General features: G+C 35.5%; 1 protein-coding gene and 1 long non-coding RNA gene across 3 annotated transcripts in view; both read left to right on the forward strand.

The window, feature by feature from the left end:
• The window catches only part of dgo (ankyrin repeat domain containing protein 6 diego), a 336,204-nt gene that overhangs the window by 12,861 nt on the left and 302,672 nt on the right, over nucleotides 1-20,671 (forward strand). The window lies entirely within an intron of this gene.
• Nucleotides 14,016-18,831, forward strand: LOC143259514 (uncharacterized). The gene is made up of 2 exons (XR_013033478.1): nucleotides 14,016-14,101; nucleotides 14,711-18,831. It is a non-coding gene; the product is annotated as an uncharacterized LOC143259514 (long non-coding RNA).

Genomic DNA, 20,671 nt, shown 5'->3' on the forward strand with positions numbered 1-20,671 from the left:
TAATGAACAGTAGGCTCCGAAGTTAGTATTCCGAGGCTGGTCGTAACCTGCATCGAGCCTCGCGAATTCGCTGTCATTTTTATCAGGGATTACGTGTTTCGCTTCGTCATCTTACATGCCTCGAACCCAAGGTTATCGATATTGCAGAAGCTTGGTCTCGCATAAGCAATGCTCCTCGGAAATGGTAACCTTGCCATTGTAATAACATGTTTTAATTTCGTTCGCCCCTCCGGGAAATGCATTAATTACGTGATTGTTATTACTCAAGCCCGGCGTGTTAGTATCTCGAATTTATGGCTCATTCTTATTTAACTTCGATCCGCAAATTATTTTCAGTTCAACTCGTTCACTTTACGAACGAATTTTATCGTCCTTAGTTAAAACGTCTCGTTTACTAATTTGACAGTTTCGTGGAGATTTGAAAATATTTGGAACATCACGTGCTCACTTTTATCTTTTAAGCAAAGTTAGAATAGTCTATATACTTCATAGAATTCCATATGTAATTTCATTTATTTGTCTTCACTTATTTAAAAATGATTTTATTAATTTACAGCATTATTTCTTGGATGATTATATTATTTATTAGGACAGTGTATCTAAGGAGGGAAGTATACATACAGTGACACTGATTAATATCTTCATCTTTTTTTTGTGATTATAAACAATTTCAAAATTTAAAAACAGTATTCTAGTTATGGTCTAGCAGACTGGAGTCACTCTATCATCTAAAAAGAATTCAAGTCATTTGAAAATACGACTACTTTATTTATCCTGTTTTGTTGATCGTTTTCAAGATTATTCGGTGGATGACATTGTTTCTTTAAATGGAAATCTATATTTTTATCTAGAAATTTGTATTCCACGCAAAAAGAGAATAAACTTTTGCATGAAACATTTTTAAATCAGACGTTGTCTCACAAGCTTATTTAATAAAATGAAAAATTTGTTTGCTTGTGAAACTTCACTATTCTTTTTTTAAAAAAAAAGAAATATCATTTTACCTTGGAAACGGCTTAAATCTTTGTTCGTCTTTTGGACATGTGAAGCGTCCAAACAATAACGATCGACAAAAAATAAGTAAACAAAACAGTTGTACCACCTCGAAAACGAGTAACTTTTGCATTTAACATTCTTCCCGAAAATGTGTTGTTCTCGAGATATTTTTAGATTTAAGTGATCTATTTCCTTTCTGCTCCAGACTGTGTTATTTATTTATACTATATTGCCACAATCTTACTTATTTAAATTCTATTAGATTCTATTGGTTCCTATTCGTTCGTTATCTCCACGTTCCCAAATTCTTTTAACTATTGGGTTGGCAACTAAGTAATTGCCGATTTCAGTTATAGATGTCCCTCACTCCCATTTTTATGATATCCGTAAATGTTATATTATAAAATTATTATTATTATTATTATGTTATTTTTTATTATCCGTGATGTTAGCAAATTGAATGCAGCGGTCGAGGAAAAGCGACAAGAATTGGTCAATCGTAAAGGTGTCATTTTCCAGATATCGGTAAATGTTATATTATAAAATTATTATTATTATTATTATGTTATTTTTTATTATCCGTGAATGTTAGCAACTGGACAAATTGAATGCAGCGGTCAAGGAAAAGCGACCAGAATTGGTCAATCGTAAAGGTGTCATTTTCCAGCAGGACAATGCTAGGCCGCACACGTCTTTGTCCACTCGGCAAAAATTGATGGATATTGGTTGGGAATCGATGTTACACCCACCATATAGCCCTGATCTCGCGCCATCGGATTACCACTTATTTCGTTCCCTGGACAACTCCCTTCGTGGTAAAACTTTTAACGATGACGACGCTGTAAAATCTCACTTAACTCAGTTTTTGGCCGAAAAGGATCAGACTTTCTACGAGCGTAGAATTTTCAAGTTGTCAGAGAGATGGCAAAAGGTCATCGAACAAAATGGAAAATACATTACAGATTAAACTTCATTCCAAGAGTAAAAAAAAATTTTTTATTTCATTGAACAAATCGGCAATTACTTAGTTGCCAACCCAATAGATTCTCTCGAAATCGGTGATCATCTTCTGCGTCCAATCTTCTCCGTCATACTCTGCTCGGTCGTTTCAAGGTCATTCGACAGTTTCTCTTCGATATCCACGTTTCTTCTCCGTACACGATGTTCACACATACATATGTATACTGAACGTAGATGTGTACACACGGCCGTGGGTAGAGTAGGTTATTACTACCCTCTCGCGCAGGGACAGCCGGTAATTAGATTCGGCTGTTTTATTATTATAGTTGCTGCGGGGATGAACGCAGCCACGATGAAAGTCCATAGAATTTTGAATTATTACTGTCATAACCATAATTTAGTGTTCCGAGAGACAACAAGAAGGACACTGGGCGGCTCTTGCGTGCAGATTGATAAGCAGGTTCATACGTGCCTGCTGCGTCGTATTTCATATCAAGGGATGTGTATTTAATGCTATTGACGGTCCGCGTTCCCTATTCTGCCAAGCACTTTCAGCATCGTTCTTATATCGTCCCGATGCTGTACGAATGTGGAACCCCTGTACACACGCGTTCGCCGAGCTTGTACTATAATTAATTCTTTCTACCCCGTGATGCCGAACTGCACGCGCATCGAACGTCTCCAGCGCTTTGTCGTATACTTTTCGAATATAACAGTATTTTATTGTCACCGAGAGGCTCTTACGTCGCCGTTATTCTAATTTTTACGCGAGCCTGAATAATAGTGGTTACGAAAGTTACGTTCGCGTCTGATGTCCGCATTTTATGCATAAGACGGTTTAAAATTTTCTCACGTCGTGACTGCCATACATTGTAGTCATTTCGACTTGCTACGTGAACTAAAGTGTTGTGAACTGAAGTTACGATACGCATTCTTGGCTCGTCAGAAAGATATTATTTAGGCATGTACGTATTATCTTTCGTTCGGTTCAATAATTTGTGATTATAAAACCATATGCAGTCATTTTGGAGCATTAAATTTGTGTAAGTAATAAGCATTATTTTGTGTAAAATACGTCGTTATTGTTTTTAGATTCTAACGAAATAACGGGATATTAGAAGAAAGCAGTTTTATCCATGATATAATAATAATTTCGCACTTCAAATAATATTAAATATCTATAGAATCTTGTATTTGGATATAGTACAAGTTATTTTCCGAAATTTGCATTTAAATGTTACATAAATTATCTATAGAAAGTATTGATATATACCATAAATTATCTATAGAAAATATTGAAATGTAACATAAATAATCAATAGGAAATTTTTGAATGTATAACATAAATCATCTATAGAAAATATTTAAGTATAATATAAATTATCTAAAAAATTATAAATAAATATTTAAATATAACGTAAATTATCAAATAGAAAATATTTAAATGTAACATAAATTATCTATAGAAAATATTTAAATATAATATATATTGTCATTAGAAATCAATATTCAAATATTTTCTTTTAATTGACTTAGAGCATTTACAATCAACGAAATTGTAAGTTTTATCGACGGTATACTTTGACATGAGGAGAAACTTATATATAGATCATTGTACATTAATAGTATAATAACTTGTATGTGATCGTTGTAATATTTAGATTAATATAAGATTTATTTAGTGAATCTGTTTATTAGATTTAAGGGAGAGTAGATCTTTTTAATCTAAAACTGTTAGTAAACGGCAATAGTTAATTCAATATCGAATGAGCTTTTAACTCATTTGTTTTATTCAAATATGATATAGATATTTAAATACAACATACACTGTCTATAAAAATATGCCGGGTGGTCCATAAAGTGCTACCTAAATTATTCGAAAAATCCTTTTAAAGGATCATTTTTTCAAAAATCATTCAAATATGATATAAATATTTAAATATAATATAAACTGTCTATAAAAATATGCCGGGTGGTTCATAAAGACATGCCATGTAAATTATTGAAAAAATCCTTTCTTCTATAGAAAAACGTTTCAGACAAAAGTAGCAGGCATGGAACGGGGCATACTTCGATGTAATTAATTTCTTTCTATATTGCTTTTTATCGAGATTTTGCAGATCACTTGGATTTAAAACATTTTTCTATAGAACAAAGGATTTTTCAAATAATTTAGATGGCAGATCTTTATGAACCACCCGGCATATTTGAATAATTTTTGAATGATCCTTCGAAAGGATTTTTCGAATAACTTAGATGGCAGATATTTATGGACCACCCGGCATATTTTTGTAGAAAGTTTATATTGTATTTAAATATCTATATCATATTCGAATAAAAAACGAATCTCAGTTAACAACTCATTAACTATTGAATTAAAACTATTATACCATTTACTCGCAGTTTTAGATTAAAAAGGTGTACTCTCTTAAATCTAATAAACAGATTCACTAAATAAATCTTGTATTATTCTAAACGTAACGACGATCACACACAATTTATTATACTATAATGCACAATGATCTAATGTAACCATATAAGTTAAACATTTTTCTCTCAATGAAACAGTTTTCGAAGGATTTAGTTGGCAGATCATGGCGGATCACCCTGTACATTCAAATGTAGCTCCGTTCCACTCATGAAAAGGAGAACCTCGATAGAAGAGGAAATGGTGGCGAAGAAGTTATTAAGCGAATCCACGGAATGCGCTTCCATAAGAGCAGCCCGAAAAAAGGCAAGCAGGATCCGAGCACCCGGATGGAAAAAAGAAAAAATTAAAAATGAAGCGTCACATTAGCGTGACGCCATTCCTTAATGGTTCTTATCTGGAGAATTGAATTTCTCTCGCATATGAAACCGCGATTCGAGCTTTTAGCGTCCATGGAGCGAGTCCCGGGATGCTTCTCGGTTCATTCGAATACGCTCTCGGAAATCGTATTTACGCGGATCGGCGCGGAAGGAGCGTATAAAACGGCGCGCGAGGCGTTAAGCGAGAAAGAAATATGCGCCTTTCCCGATCCACGGCGAAGTAATTTGTCACGTCCGGGATTAAGAAGTTGGTGATACCGAGCGTGCCTAAGAAATGCGCGACGTCACCGTAGAGTACGAAACCGTGAGCGGGATTTAAGGTCCTGCTATCGTTGTTCGCGGAGCGTCCTCTCGGGTTCTGTAATACGTCGTTTTTTACTTGGAAGGATTACGTTTTTGCTTTTATTACCTTTTTTTCATATCGCTCGACTGTTCGTTCGTTTTCTCGTGGTTTTACTGCGAAGACCGGTCCGTTAAAAGTCAACCGAGATGTTACGGCTAAAAGCGAAACGCCACGGCGTTGTTTACTGTGGTCAATTGGAAAATTGGATTCGCACGTTCGTTGCATCGCACTGTGCGGCGCTTATATTGGCTTCCGGGACAAAAATCTAAGCTAATTTAACTTAGCTAATCTTACTAACTTCTAAGCTAATCGATTTTCAACCAAAATGCTTTAATAATTTGACAAAGAAAATACAAAACTGCACACATCGATTTGCATAAAGAGAATTATACGATTTCATAAAAGAAATTGTTGTCACCGTTATTTTTTATCGAATAAAAACTTTTATGCAGATTTTCATTGACACAATTTATTGTCAGTGCGGCACTTATATTGGCTTCCGGGACAAAAATCGTAACTTCTAAGCGAATCGATTTTCAACCAAAATGCCTTAATAATTTGACAAGGAAAATACAAAACTGCATCGATTTGAATAAAAAGAATTATACGATTTCATAAAAGAAATTGTTGTCAACATTATTTTTTATCGAATAAAAACTTTTATGCAGATTTTCATTGACACAATTTATTGTCAGACGACTACCGTCACGGGAATTGAACGTTTCTTATGGCAATTTGTGGCGAATGTTGCATAAAGATTTGCATTTGCAAAATTCAATTTACCCATGAATTGAAAGAAAGTGATAATTTGCAACGCAGAAATTTCGCTGATGTCACATTAATAAACGTGACATCGTTAATTAAATATTATTCATATATATTGGGTTGGCAACTAAGTAATTGCCGATTTGTTTAATGAAATAAAAAATTTTTTTTTACTTGGAACGAAGTTTAATCTGTAACGTATTTTCCATTTTGTTCGATGACCTTTTGCCATCTCTCTGACAACTTGAAAATTCCACGCTCGTAGAAAGTCTGATCCTTTTCGGCCAAAAACTGAGTTAAGTGAGATTTTACAGCGTCATCATCGTTAAAAGTTTTACCACGAAGGGAGTTGTCCAGGGATCGAAATAAGTGGTAATCCGATGGCGCTAGATCAGGGCTATATGGTGGGTGTAACATCACTTCCCAACCAATATCCATCAATTTTTGCCGAGTGGACAAAGACGTGTGCGGCCTAGCATTGTCCTGCTGGAAAATGACACCTTTACGATTGACCAATTCTGGTCGCTTTTCCTTGACCGCTGCATTCAATTTGTCCAGTTGCTAACATTCACGGATAATAAAAAATAACGTAATAATAATAATAATAATTTTACAATATAACATTTACGGATATCTGGAAAATGGGAGTGAGAGACATCTATAATTGAAATCGGCAATTACTTAGTTGCCAACCCAATACATTTGCATAAAATCCGCAGTCCAACCAGTTATCGTAATCGGACCACGTGGTTTGACCCTGCGAACAACAGAATGTCCAGGGCAGGTTGTACGATTAAAAATAGTTTCCCAGGCACAGGTCTGTTAGCGCGATTTCTCGGAACTCGCGGCAATGATTTGACAAAAGCGAGCCCGGTTAAGCGACATTAAAAGCGCTTTTGATTTGTTGGACGAAGATCGTATCTACGGTGCGTAACAGTGACGGCGTCTCTCGCCATTTAACATCTAACCCGAGGCTTTGTGAGCGCGAGCAACCACGGGGTTTAGGCGCGCGCGAATCCCCGAATACTGATTGCGCCGACGCGATTAGGCTAATTAATGTACGGGACAAGAATGTACACACGCGTGACGAGATATTAGATAAATGGCTCGGGGTTTACTATCCGCTACCAGGAAATTTTCCGCTCGAGTACCTCTGGGATCTCTACTCTCGGCCTCTGTGTGTATTCCGCGATCGATCTCGCGCCGGTGTTAGCAAAGATCGGGCGAATCAATCATGCATGATCGTCGGGAAAAGTTGATCCGGAAAGTTGACAGGCACGTTTAGCGTGGAACGAGTCCGTGTACCAATTTATATTACTCGCGCTCGTTTCCTAACCGGTGACACCATTGGTGTTAATGGGGACCGCTGTTACTGGCCGAATGTAATTTATTATTACGTTATCGCTCGTTATTTATGCTGCCTTTCATGTTGCCGGATCATTCGTCAACGGCGCGCGATTCAGGAGAAATTTATTTATGCGCCTATGGTAGGATCGATGCTGGTCTGCCGCGATATCGAGATACAAGGTTCCGTGGATCGGTGGCCGTGAATATGGATCGTCGGAGTACTACAGCTGGGACATTCGTCTTGTCTTATCGTTGTTGCTTCTGGTCGGCTCTTATGGACAAAGTGTATATTGTGTTTATGAACATTACAAATTACAGTGAACATTCATCGCAGCAGATGATTTCATTTGTGTCCACGGTTGTTCGATTCAGACTAGTTCTGCATCGACCTTTTCAGCTTTGATTGAAATCGAAAAGTGTAATGACGAAATATCTGTTTTCTATATTATTTTTATGATTTTAATATTCTACAGGTATTGAGTCATTTAACTCTTTCACATGCGAAAATGTTTCGAACGAAAGTGGTTTGGTGTAAAGAGGAGCATACGTGGCAACAATTAATTTTTTGCTATTTTTGATTAAGATATGATCAAATTAATAATTTAATCATGCCATTCGAAAGTCTATTAAATACAGAATAAGAAATGATTAAGGTGCAAGGGTTCAGAAATTAATGATCATTGAGAGATATTATTCTTTAGTTGATTTTCAGTGCAAGAAATTTTTCAGAAAAATGTCCATTGCAAACAATTCAAGCATGGAGGCGATTAAGCGAGTGATGTACAGGGTGTCCGAAAATTATTGTTCAAGCGCGGTACGAGTAACTTTTTCCTTAGCAAAAATGCAATCCGCGGCTTCGTTAACGAGTTATTAACGAGAAACAGTGACCAATGAGAGGGGAGATTAGCTGGTGTGAGATGACCATAAATGTAAATGCTAAATGGTGCAAAGACTATAGCCGTGTAATATAAGATATTAGATCGTATCTTTAGATGATGTCACACATTTAGAACTAGCAAGTAGAATCGGTTGGTCATGATCAGACACGCTATCCAATTCCTACTTTATAGCTTGCGAATTCGTCGAAATCTCAGAAACAATTCTTACGCAAATGAATAATTCTTATTCAGAGTTTATCTATTTAAAAATCTTCATTATATAGTAGTATAAGCAGAATTTTATTAAGATTTTCGGATTCTGAAACCATTCAAAGAGTAATCAATAAGTCAAAGTTTAATGTTGAAGATAATAAATATATATTTCTATATTAAAAATAGTGGAAAATATATATTTTTATATTGAAAATAGTAGAAAATATATTTCTATATTAAAGATAATCAAAAATAAAAATATACAAACATGATAATAGAAATAGAGGTAATAGTAAATATATGTCCAACAATGAGATGAAAATAATCCTTCGTTTCATTGGAATATGGGATGGGGATCGCCTTTTACAACAACAAATATTTGATCAACTATATGCAATTATATATTAATAGAAGACTCGTTAAACTTTTCAATCAAAAGTACAACAACAAATCTATAATTAATATTCGCCTATTGTTTTGACTTTTCACACGTCCACCTTAGTCTCTCGCGTCTCATGCCATATTTCTTTTTGATTCACTGATTCACATTCAAACCACATTCGCACAAGAAGACAATCTTACACATGCTCGTGAAGAACAAATACTAACTGGTTAATATGGATATACAATACGATCATAATTTTTATCAAACGATATATTTCATAAGAATGGTATATTTAAATAAAATATGATAATTACAGTAACATAGAAACGGCACAATTAATAAAATAGTATAATTACAGTAACTTACACACTTTTCAAAGAGATTGCAACAGCTAACTTGATTGAAATCAATCACGTAGGTTTAAAGAATGCAAATCTATTATCCGAACGTGCACGTCGCTCTATGTAGCTCGGTTAATCGAGGTTGGCAAGTTGCACGCTCGTGATTGTAATTACCACTGGCATCAAGAAGCCCGGATGAGTTCCGCCGATCATTTCGCGAGGCAGACGCACTTTCTAGACGTGTAAGTAGGTTAAGATCCACCCTTCCTTTCGTTGCCAAATGCGTGAAACTCGGCGCAACGATTACACCCGCGGCGCGAGTATGTTGTATGGTAAATTTCGAAGGAACGCACGAAACCGACGATAATTTATTCCGCGGCCGTAAACTTTGCGCCGGCCTGCCTTCCTACGCTTGTTTCCTCTCGAGCCAAAAGTGCTAAGCAAACACGTATCCAGGGGGTCTCGATGTTGCGCATACGTTTTCTCCTTTTTTCCCCGTTTCAACCCCTCCCGCCTGTACCACGGCGGTTTCGCCGCGTTCCCGCGTTCGTTTGCTTCCTTCACCTTCACCTTTTCCTTTTCTCTCCCCTTTCTCCTACGCTTCCCTATCTCGGCATCTCCTCCCTCTTCGCGAACGTCTCTCTCCTTCGGCTATCCCCGTCGCTTTGTGCGTGCCTGCAGCTTCCTTTTTCCTTCCGAGAACCGTGAGGCGGCCGTCCGCGTGAAATCGGAATGAATATTCCGTGGCCGTTTGCGCGCGGAAGAACCAGAGTTTCGCCTTTTGTTGGCTCCACGCGCGTGATGGAATTTAGCGTCGCGTTTCGGAGATCTTTCGGCGGGATAAGGTAAATTGTACCTATTATGGAACGCTTATCGGGCGCTATAAAATTATCATCGATTTTATTGGAACTGAAATGTGTTATAAGCTGTTATAAGCTGTTGTGCCTAGATTAATTTAATTAATTTAGATGAAACAAAAATATTATTATAATAATATTATTATTATAATCTATTATTATAATATTTAAAAATTATTGTCGAGCTTATTTTTTATTTATATAGGTTACATTTCATATTATATTTATTTAACATGGACAAGAAACAAGGTTAATGCAGCTATTGTGAAACACCGCTCAGTTATCACCCATTCTTGAAACAGTAGTGCAAATAATACAATAAAAAATAGATAGAGCATATAGAGATGAATGCAACAATTCTATCCATATTTTTTATATTTTTTATCTATTATGGAACGCTTTTCGGACGGTATAAAATTATCATCGATTTTATAGGAACTGAAATGTGTTATTGTTGAATATTTGTACTAGTGTTCGATAAGCTGTTGTGCCTAGATTAATTTAATTAATTTAAATGAAACAAAAATACTATTATAATAATATTATTATTATAATCTATTATTATAATGTTTAAAAATTATTGTCAAGGTTATTTTTTACTTATATAAGTTATATTTCATATTATATTTATTTAACATGGACAAGAAACAAGGTTAATGCACCTATCGTGAAACACCGCTTAGTTATCCCCCATTCTTGATACAGTAGCGCAAATAATACAATAAAAAATAGATAGAGCATATGAAGGTGGATGCAACAATTCTATCCATATTTTTTAACATTGTACTTTATAAATCCACTCACACAAATGCTGTTACATTAGAATCAGTTGTAAATAAATGATTACACAATCGACTGATACTCTGACATTCAAAGTGAGCCACGTTCACCCGTAACGTACAGATAAATTCAATTAAAACGAAATTTGCAAAGGTCTGTTAGAAAGCTGCCGTTGAGCGAAGTGTTAAGAAATCATCGAAAGTATCTTGCCGGGAAATCACGGTTTCATAAAAGGGAAGTGAGCGATGACCTGCACAGAAGTTCCTTCAAACTCCGGCAAAATGTCTTCCAAACCCGTGACTGGTGTCAAAGGTCCTGCGTGACCTCGGCCGATGATTTAGCGCCGGCAATGATGTTCGGCAATAACTTTCCAAGAGAAAGTTCTTACAATGCGATATTACAACCTCCGCGTTTGCGTATCGGGCCCACGGCGGAAGGCGAATATTCGTTACACGTAATGACCGTGTAGAATCTTCGTTAAAAAAAAAAAAAGAAGAAGAGAAAAAAACACCGAAAGGGAAAGAAGCCGGGATTCCTATGATCAGGGATCGGTACGATAGCGCCGGTATCCACGGTCCCAATAAATCTGTCGTTGCGGCAACTGCGGAACACGGCGTTAACAAGCGCGATTAGATAATTAGATAATTCGAAGTCGAATCGACGTGGAAACGAGGGTAAGAACGATAAGTCCGGGATCCCCGTGTTCTATTAACTACGGGCGAACGGTATCGAAGCTTCTTTGTACATGGAGATTTATACGTGCCACGGGGATCCGAGTAATTTGAATTTTCGTTCGATCGCGTGGGGCGATTACCACGTGGAACACGGCCAGTGGTAGCGTGAGATCATTCTTTGCCGAACAGTTGCTCCTTGGAAATCGAAGGTCGAAACCTGTAATTACCGGGCTTGCGGATTTCTACGCGATTTCTAAAGCGAATGCCACCGGATCGGGTCCGGCGAATTAAAAATCTCAATATTGATCTGAATATTGTTTCGATATTCACCCTTCGTTAATAATAATAATAATAATAATAATAGCGTTAATAATAACGATCGCCGATTTATGGTCGTCTTGATGCGATTCTTGCTTTCCCCGGTTAGTCCTTGGAAACTCGAATCTGCATGTACAACTGCACTTTAGTAATAAAAGCCGAAATAATGATGGGTTCGTCTCGTTTATATGATATAACAGCGTGCTTTTAACATTTTTGTTTGTTGTTAATAGTAAGTGATTCGTTATAATGCATTTAGTGAAACATATACTAATATGATTATTATATAAATAATAAAATAAATAATATTAATATTAAATGTTACATAAATCTGGAAATTTCGTGTGAAAATTTCACTTAACATTTTATTTAAAAAATTATCAGAAATACGATTAGAAATTAATTAATTATCTAAAACACTTAATATATAGTTGGACCTCCATTTTCTTTTACGATTTCCAATATTATTTGCGCCATTGAGCCTATTAATTTCCGCAGAGTCTTTGATTCAATTTCATTGTGGGATCACGTCTCTCTGATGCCATTTTTTCATTCATTAATGGCTGTGCATTGTTTACTATTGTTGTTAACTTTTCTTGCTGAAACCTTTCATGGAAAACTTATGGGGCATTTCGGTAACGAATCAACTACTAATAACAAAAAACAGAAATGTTACGTGAAATACGCTGTTATATCACAAGAATTAGATATTTTGCGCCATTTATTATTTTATTTCGACCATTGTACGTTGAATCGAGGAGATAGTCTTTTTGTTTTCTACAAGCTGTAGCTATGGCGATGTTCTCTTATGGACTTCGTTGGCCCCTTAAGATTTAACACTAAATCTACCGAGCCGGTTAAAATGACCGATTTCACAATTTGTATTTTAAAATTGCTGAAATTATAAAGACTCTTTCATACGAAATGATTGAACTTTCTTAATGCAAGTACTCATTGTAATAAAAATTGTGCAAAGTCTAAATAAATTCAGTCTCGTTATTCAATCAGATGCGTCAGATTTCAAGTACAACCTGAAAGACCAAATACTTTTCATGTCTTCAAACGATTTAGCTTTTTATTCGTTGTAAATAAATTCGAACGATAACGAATGCAAAAGCGAAACAAGAAACAAAAAGCGAAAGCAAAAAGAAAATATTAAATAATATAAAATGACTGTTTGAACACGTTGAATTTAATTGCAACCAGTTCGTTGACCCAATTTTAGAAACTTTTACGTTTCTAAATAGACTTAAAAAAAAAGAATTACGACGTCTTGTCGAATTAACTAAAAGGTAAAAGAGATAAACGTGCACGCAATTAATATTCTCTTGAACCTCGAAAGCGTTGCATCCCGAACCTGCAAGAACATAGAGCTGTCTGTTCCAGTTGCGTAAGACAACTTGTTTGACCGATGTTTACACGCAGCTCGACCACAAAATGCAATAAACAACATTTTCTTTAGGACGCTAACGTCATTATAACGTATACGAGTTGCACTCCAACAGAAACTCGAAGGAAACGAAATAAGAAAAAAGGTCTACCTCTGATTTTTCCCAGCACCACGAGCCACTTTAAGCAACCACGGGTTTCGCGCATTAATTGATTCGTGGTAGGCATACCGCGTTGCGTCGATTTGCATATGAAATCTCGGATTAATTTGCGAGGACTCGGCGCGCGTTAACAAGCCTGATTGAATAAGGAGATAGTTCGAGATCGAATCAGTGCCACATACCAAGTGATAGATTTCGAGAACTATCGATGGTTGACACTGTCGACGGTTTCCGATAGTTTAGAGAGATTATCGGCGACCATCGATAGTTCTCTATTTTTAGAAGTGCCATGAGAAATATGTATAATATAAAGTTTCGGGAACACAAAAGTTTGAAGATATCAAAATGTTTGAAAAATATAGAAATTTTATATTATATCCTTTTTCCAATGCAATAAAAATACGCTATTATAAAATATAATACGATATAGTAAAAATATCTGGAATAGTGTTTTACAAGTTACAACTACTGGTTTTTATTTTATTTAATTTTTATTTAGTTATGATCTTTATTTTGTTACTATTCTTATTCTGTTTCAATTAATATTATCTTTACTTAATAAGGGTGTCGACATTTTTTGGCTTCTGCATTGACTGCTGTCGTATATTATTAATCTTGCTATGCAAAAATATCTTTTTTGCATCACTCTGGCAACAGGTTTAGGGCATTTCTATTCATCTATTATGGATTCAAAGTAACTTTTATATTGTTTCTGATATTTAAACGAAAATTTAATAGAATATTATATTTGTATATTTCTATTTTCTATTATCTCTAATATAGAAATATACAAACATGATATTTTATTAAGTTTTCTTTTTAAATATACAGGATGAATCAACTCAAATGGACCATCTACAGTGCTATGAATAATTATAAACTGAAAGTAAGTTGTACATGTTTACTGATATTTACACAAAGACCAAGAAAAAGTCTATATTTGCATATTCCTATATCAGAAATAATAGAAAATAAAAATATACAAATATGATATTTCGTTAAGCTATTGTTGAAATCTCACTAAAAGTTTAAAAATGCTTCGAGTATTCAATAAATACACAGGATGTCCCAAAATTATTGCACAAGCGGGAAATGAGAGGTTCCTGATGTCATTTGGAGTAACTTTTTCCTCAGAAAAAATGGAATCCGGGGCTTCGTTTACGAGTTATTAAGGAAAAACAGTGGTCAATGAGACACGAGATCAGCTGGCGCGAAGCGGCCGACTCAACGAGCGCGCTCGTTGATTGGCTCGGCCAATCCATTTCCGCTCATTGGCTCGGCCGCTTCACGCCAGCCGATCTCGTCTCTCATTGGTTACCGTTTTTCATTAATAACTCGTAAACGAAGCCGCAGATTGCATTTTCGCTAAGGAAAAAGATACTTCAAATGACCTCAGGAATCCCTCATTTCTTGCTTGTACAATAAAATTATGGGACACTCTGTATCATTAAAATGGGATAGAAATATGTAAAACTTCTTTTAAATTGTCTTACAGTATATTGGCTGCTCTGATCGGAACTATCGATAGCAAGAAAAAGAATCGAATGTTTCCGATAGGGAAATCGATAGATCGATAGTTCTACGCATCTGCCAGGTGAACTCCGGCGAGGTGAGGATATCGGGCGTTCGTTGTCGCGGTGCAATCACGATCCAAAAGAAATTCCGGAAACCGTGCGTTTCGTTGCGACGCGTCGGGAAAGACGATTACGGCTTGGTGTTGGTGCCCGCCGTCCCCATCCGGACGGGATAATGACGTTGCACGGGGCCGAAAAAAAAGAAGGATAGTGGATGTCGAAGCGGGTAAGGGAATCGAGAAAAGGAAGACGAGGAGGATCCACCTCGATCCGATCCACTGCACGCATGAATCGTTTCGAAGATCGTATGCATAATTACCTCGTCCTCCTTCCCGAGAGCCCGTTTTCCTTTCAGCTGATGGGCGCCGTTCCGAAGACGCTCGCCGCTGTCGTCCCTCGCCACGATGGGGTGTAATTCGCGGCGCAGAAGAAAGTGGTTCCTTTGACGGGATCGAGGAAAACGTAATTGATTTTTAACCATTCTTTTTGCTCATCCCCTGGAATTACTATTCAGTCCGTGAAGGATCGCCTTTGTGCTCCGCGCGCGGCTCCACAAAAATTCAAGACGCCGTTGTTCGATCGTTCGATTCACGAGCAAATTACGCTATTTACGCTCGATTTTTGTTATCTAGGATCTTATTTGGAAAGTGGTGATACTTTACACTTTACCGTAATGAAAAGTGGTGATTTTTTTCATGTTTATACGAAATTATTTATACTGAGAAAAATATCAGTATCCTGAGATAACAAATGCAAGTAAATCTTCTCGAAAGTTAGCATCCATGTTTTTAAACGTGTTAAAACGCAAACCCTTAAATATATCGACTTAAAAACAAAGTGACTTATGCCACTTTCAAAATAAACGGCTCATATATAGTGAGCATACCTATACCTGAAAATATTTTATTTTATTAATTATTATTTATTAATTATATCTCTTTATTGTATCTCTGTTATATCTCTATCATATCTTTATTATATCTCTATTATATCTCTATTATATCTCTATTATATCTCTATTAATTATATCTATTTTATTATTTATTAATTATATCTCTTAAGATATAATCGTGTTTGTACAAATACCATTTTTCTCGACTGGTTTACGTATGCTTCAAACACTAGCAAATACTTCATTGAGTTAACAAATATAAAATAAGTATTTTAAATATATATTTTACACTACGAATCCGAAATAGTTCATTGAAATAAACGGTTTCTTTACCTATGCGTGAAATGGAACGTTTGAAAATTATTTCCATGAAATTTAGATGTTGCAGTTACATTCATTAAAATTGTTCTTTACTTTCTCTATAGGTTTATTTTCTCTCATAAACATATATTACTAGTAAGAAATAGAATCTCAAATAATTGATAGAAATTTGAAATACTTCGGCAATATACGTGCAAGGTAACAAATAAATGCTTCGCGTGTTTATGAAAATCGTTTATATTTAATCGAGCGCGGATCGTTTCTTGTTCACATTCGAGAAAAATCGGTACGCGCGTCGCTTCACAAAAATTCCTCGGTAATGTCTTAACTAAAGGTTTACAGTTTCCTCGAGAATCTTCGGAATCAATAATCACGATGGAAGAAAGGCCGTCGGTAACGAGCAGCGTTTCCTCCCTTCGTCGATCGTTTCTGTTATCATAGCAGCTCGTTGATTTTCCTTGACAGCTAGCTGGGCGTGGATCTTCAACGGGCCTTTTTACCGGAGCCTTATCCGCCGAAGAAAAAGTGGTATGTACGAACTGGATCACCTCCAGAAAGCGCAGTGACGGCGCTCGGCGACGAGGACGTTGCCACTTAGCACGCCCCCGGAGGACGAAAGAGCACGAGCTCCGGCTACGCGTGCTTTTTACACCGCTAATCGCCACGTATTACGCTAATGCAGGCCTCGCGATCAGCGTTGCGTAAACTTGATTTCAAGCTCGACGCGAGCAAAAGCGCGCAACGGTATAGAGAAATCAGGGATGATTACAGGGGCTCCGGGAGTTGCACTTCTCAGGGCGTTTAGCGCGGCACGGACGCGTCCGCGGGAGAGCCTCGATGAATAGTTAGCGGATGGGAGTAATGATTGGATGTCAACGTAGGCTCCGAATAGACTGCTCGCGGAGTTTTCTAGCAAGTGGTTCCGCACTGTCCTGACCTGATGCGTATGCGAATCTTCGGATCGGGCCTAATTGCGACTGATACGAGGTCTAATACTATCACTACTTGTCACCGAGCTGGGATTTCTGTTGAATGTACTTTTCACGGTTTCTGTCAGAGTTGGGCAAAATTTTATTCGAATGACTGATAAAAGATAAAGACTAACGAACATATTTGACACTGTTTAATAAATATTCAAGCGAATACAAATTTATCTAGGTAAAAATTTATATGAATAAAATTTTACTTGACGCTATTGAATAATTATTAAATCGAATACAAAAATAGATGGAATATAATTATATAGATAAATATATAGATAACAATTTATTCGACTAGAAATTCATGCGAATACGATTTTAATCGAATAAGAATTTATTCGTACAGGAATTCATACCGAAAATGATTAATTTGAATGAAAATTGTAGAATATAAAGCGATTTTTCACAGTTTATCGATTTATTTTCTCCATATTACTTTTTCGAATTATTCGAATACAAAATTTGTCGTATAAAGAATTGTTTGAATACAGAATTATTCGAATAAAATATTCGACTTAAAGGAATTTATTCAGATATTCCGGATTTTTATTTGAATATCTTATTCGAATAACAATTATTCAATATAATTCATAATGAATAATAATAATAATAGTAATGGACTGCGCGCGGAGTTTTCTAGCAAGTGGTTCCGCACTGTCCTGACCTGATGCGTATGCGAATCTTCGGATCGGGCCTAATTGCGACTGATACGAGGTCTAATACTATCACTACTTGTCACCGAGCTGGGATTTCTGTTGAATGTACTTTTCACGGTTTCTGTCAGAGTTGGGCAAAATTTTATTCGAATGACTGATAAAAGATAAAGACTAACGAACATATTTGACACTGTTTAATAAATATTCAAGCGAATACAAATTTATCTAGGTAAAAATTTATACGAATAAAATTTTACTTGACGCTATTGAATAATTATTAAATCGAATACAAAAATAGATGGAATATAAATATATAGATAACAATTTATTCGACTAGAAATTCATGCGAATACGATTTTAATCGAATAAGAATTTATTCGTACAGGAATTCATACCGAAAATGATTAATTTGAATGAAAATTGTAGAATATAAAGCGTTTTTTCACAGTTTATCGATTTATTTTCTCCATATTACTTTTTCGAATGATTCGAATACAAAATTTGTCGTATAAAGAATTGTTTGAATACAGAATTATTCGAATAAAATATTCGACTTATAGGAAATCACTCGGATATTTCGGATTTTTATTTGAATATCTTATTCGAATAACAATTATTCAATATGATTCATAATAATAATAATAGTAATAATAATAATTAGAGGAAACTTCTTTTCCTTTTTCTATACAAACATGGAAATCTTTCCATCTTCATTGTCAGTATCAGGTGAAAGATTTTAACGTATGCATAGAAAAAAGAAAGAGTCTAAGTTTCCTCTAATTATTACTATTATTATTATTATTATTTAGTTAATGATGAATTTTCTTGTTAATTTAAAATATTTTGACCTCTTCGGTAGAAGTAGGTATACATCAATTGTCAGTAGTCTAGGGTTCAACTGTTTCATCATTCAGTTCCGACCTATGAGCTCCACGAACGCGATATGCTGTATAACAAGAAGTATTCCTCTTGTCGCACAGCTAGACAACGTTTCAGCTGACCACGGTACATTGACTTTTGTTGTTTTGTCCGCGTTCTCGTTTGTCACCGTACGGTCACAGCGTCTCTCGTCGTTCGGTAAGAAAGAGGGAAAATTATGGTCGCTCCGAAGCGTCCGATTAAGAAGTGTTTAAAAAGATAATAAATTGCAGATATTACGATTTCTTACGTTATCTCGATTTACGTTACGCTAATCATTTTCACAATTTATTGTCAAGTTAAGAACTATGCGAATTATTCTATTTTATGCTTTACATTATCAGAACAGAAAATATTATATTTTATGTTTTGTAATGTTTGCAATGTTTTGTAATATTAATAATATTATTAATATTATATTTTATTGTACCAAAATAAAATATTCCTTTTCGTGCTTTAGCCTTAGAGATTACCATAATAAGCTGTTTTATTTTACGTTTTATATTATCAAAATAAAATATTTATTTCACGCTTTAGCTTAAGAGAGATTGCCATAATAAATTGTTTTATTTTACGTTTTATATTATCAAAATAAAATATTTATTTCACGCTTTAGCTTAAGAGACATTGCCATAATAAATTGTTTTATTTTACGTTTTCTATTATCAAAATATAATATTTATTTCACGCTTTAGCTTAAGAGAGATTGCCATAATAAATTGCTTTATTTTACGTTTTCTATTATCAAAATATAATATTTATTTCACGCTTTAGCTTAAGAGAGATTGCCATAATAAATTGTTTTATTTTACGTTTTATATTATCAAAATAAAATATTTATTTCACGCTTTAGCTTAAGAGAGATTGCCATAATAAATTGTTTTATTTTACGTTTTATATTATCAAAATAAAATATTTATTTCACGCTTTAGCTTAAGAGAGATTGCCATAATAAATTGTTTTATTTTACGTTTTCTATTATCAAAATATAATATTTATTTCACGCTCTAGCTTAAGAGAGATTGCTATAATAAACTATTTTACTTTAAGTCTTGTGTTCACTGAAATTTATGTCCTATTTGAAATACTGTTTTATTCGAATCGCGAAGAATCAATTACATAAAACAGTATTCCCCCTAATTGACGCTGAGATTGTCTATTTTTGTGCACAATCTGTGCGTCAATTAGGGAGAAGTTACTGTACTTACACGGTAGCAAGCGTTGTTTGTTCGCGCAGTTAGTTCGCAGTGGTATTAAAAACCAAAGCAGCTCGAAAGCTCTAGGCCGCTTTGTCGCGCATCTTCCTCGTATTTCTTCCGCGACGCTCATTAGGATCTGTCAGTACTTTCACGCCGATCGCATTCTCGATCGACCGTCCCCTCGTGTGAGAACCAAGCGGTCGATTACTTCGCCATAACAATTATACAATGCCACGCCGGCATTCTACCACGATTCTCGCGCTTTCTGCACACTGGGGCGGATCGGATTCGCGGTAAGAAAACGATCGAATCACTTAACCCCCTAGTCGCGCTAGATAGCTTTTGTACGGCCGATGCTTGTTAGCGCGAGCCGGCAGGATACTCCTTCAAATCCCGTTTCAACTTTTCTCACCGCTTCTATCGATTTTAAAGTCACTGTATGCTTTAACAGGTGGTCGAGAAAAATATTCCTCCGAGTTTAAACATTCTGAAAATCACAGCAGAACTCTATTTAGGGTAAAGGTACCTATTTCTGCGGGTGCACTCATTACTGCGGAAATTATCTTAGTTGTGTTGAACAAATTTATTTAATTTTTTATAAGAAGCTGTAACCACCAGTTAGAAGTTTCTTCCTTTGTTGAATAATCTTAACCCCTTAACGCACAGTTTTTTTTGGAAAAAACCGACCCAAAAGAAATCAATTTCGCCCCTGATTCTACTTTTCTTTTGGTGGAGAATGCTTGAATAAATAAGTGTTATAGCTTACAATCCCATGTAAACGATAAATATCAATAAAACGATTTTTTTTCTTTGCTTTCACATTGTTATTTTCAATTCTCGATTATATACGAGTGTGAAAAATTATAGCAGCATAAAATACAACGCCGCTCGAATTATCTCGAGTGTGCACAGTTTG

Source organism: Megalopta genalis, chromosome 5 (genome assembly GCF_051020955.1).
Source record: "Megalopta genalis isolate 19385.01 chromosome 5, iyMegGena1_principal, whole genome shotgun sequence".
Taxonomy (NCBI): Eukaryota; Metazoa; Arthropoda; class Insecta; order Hymenoptera; family Halictidae; genus Megalopta; species Megalopta genalis.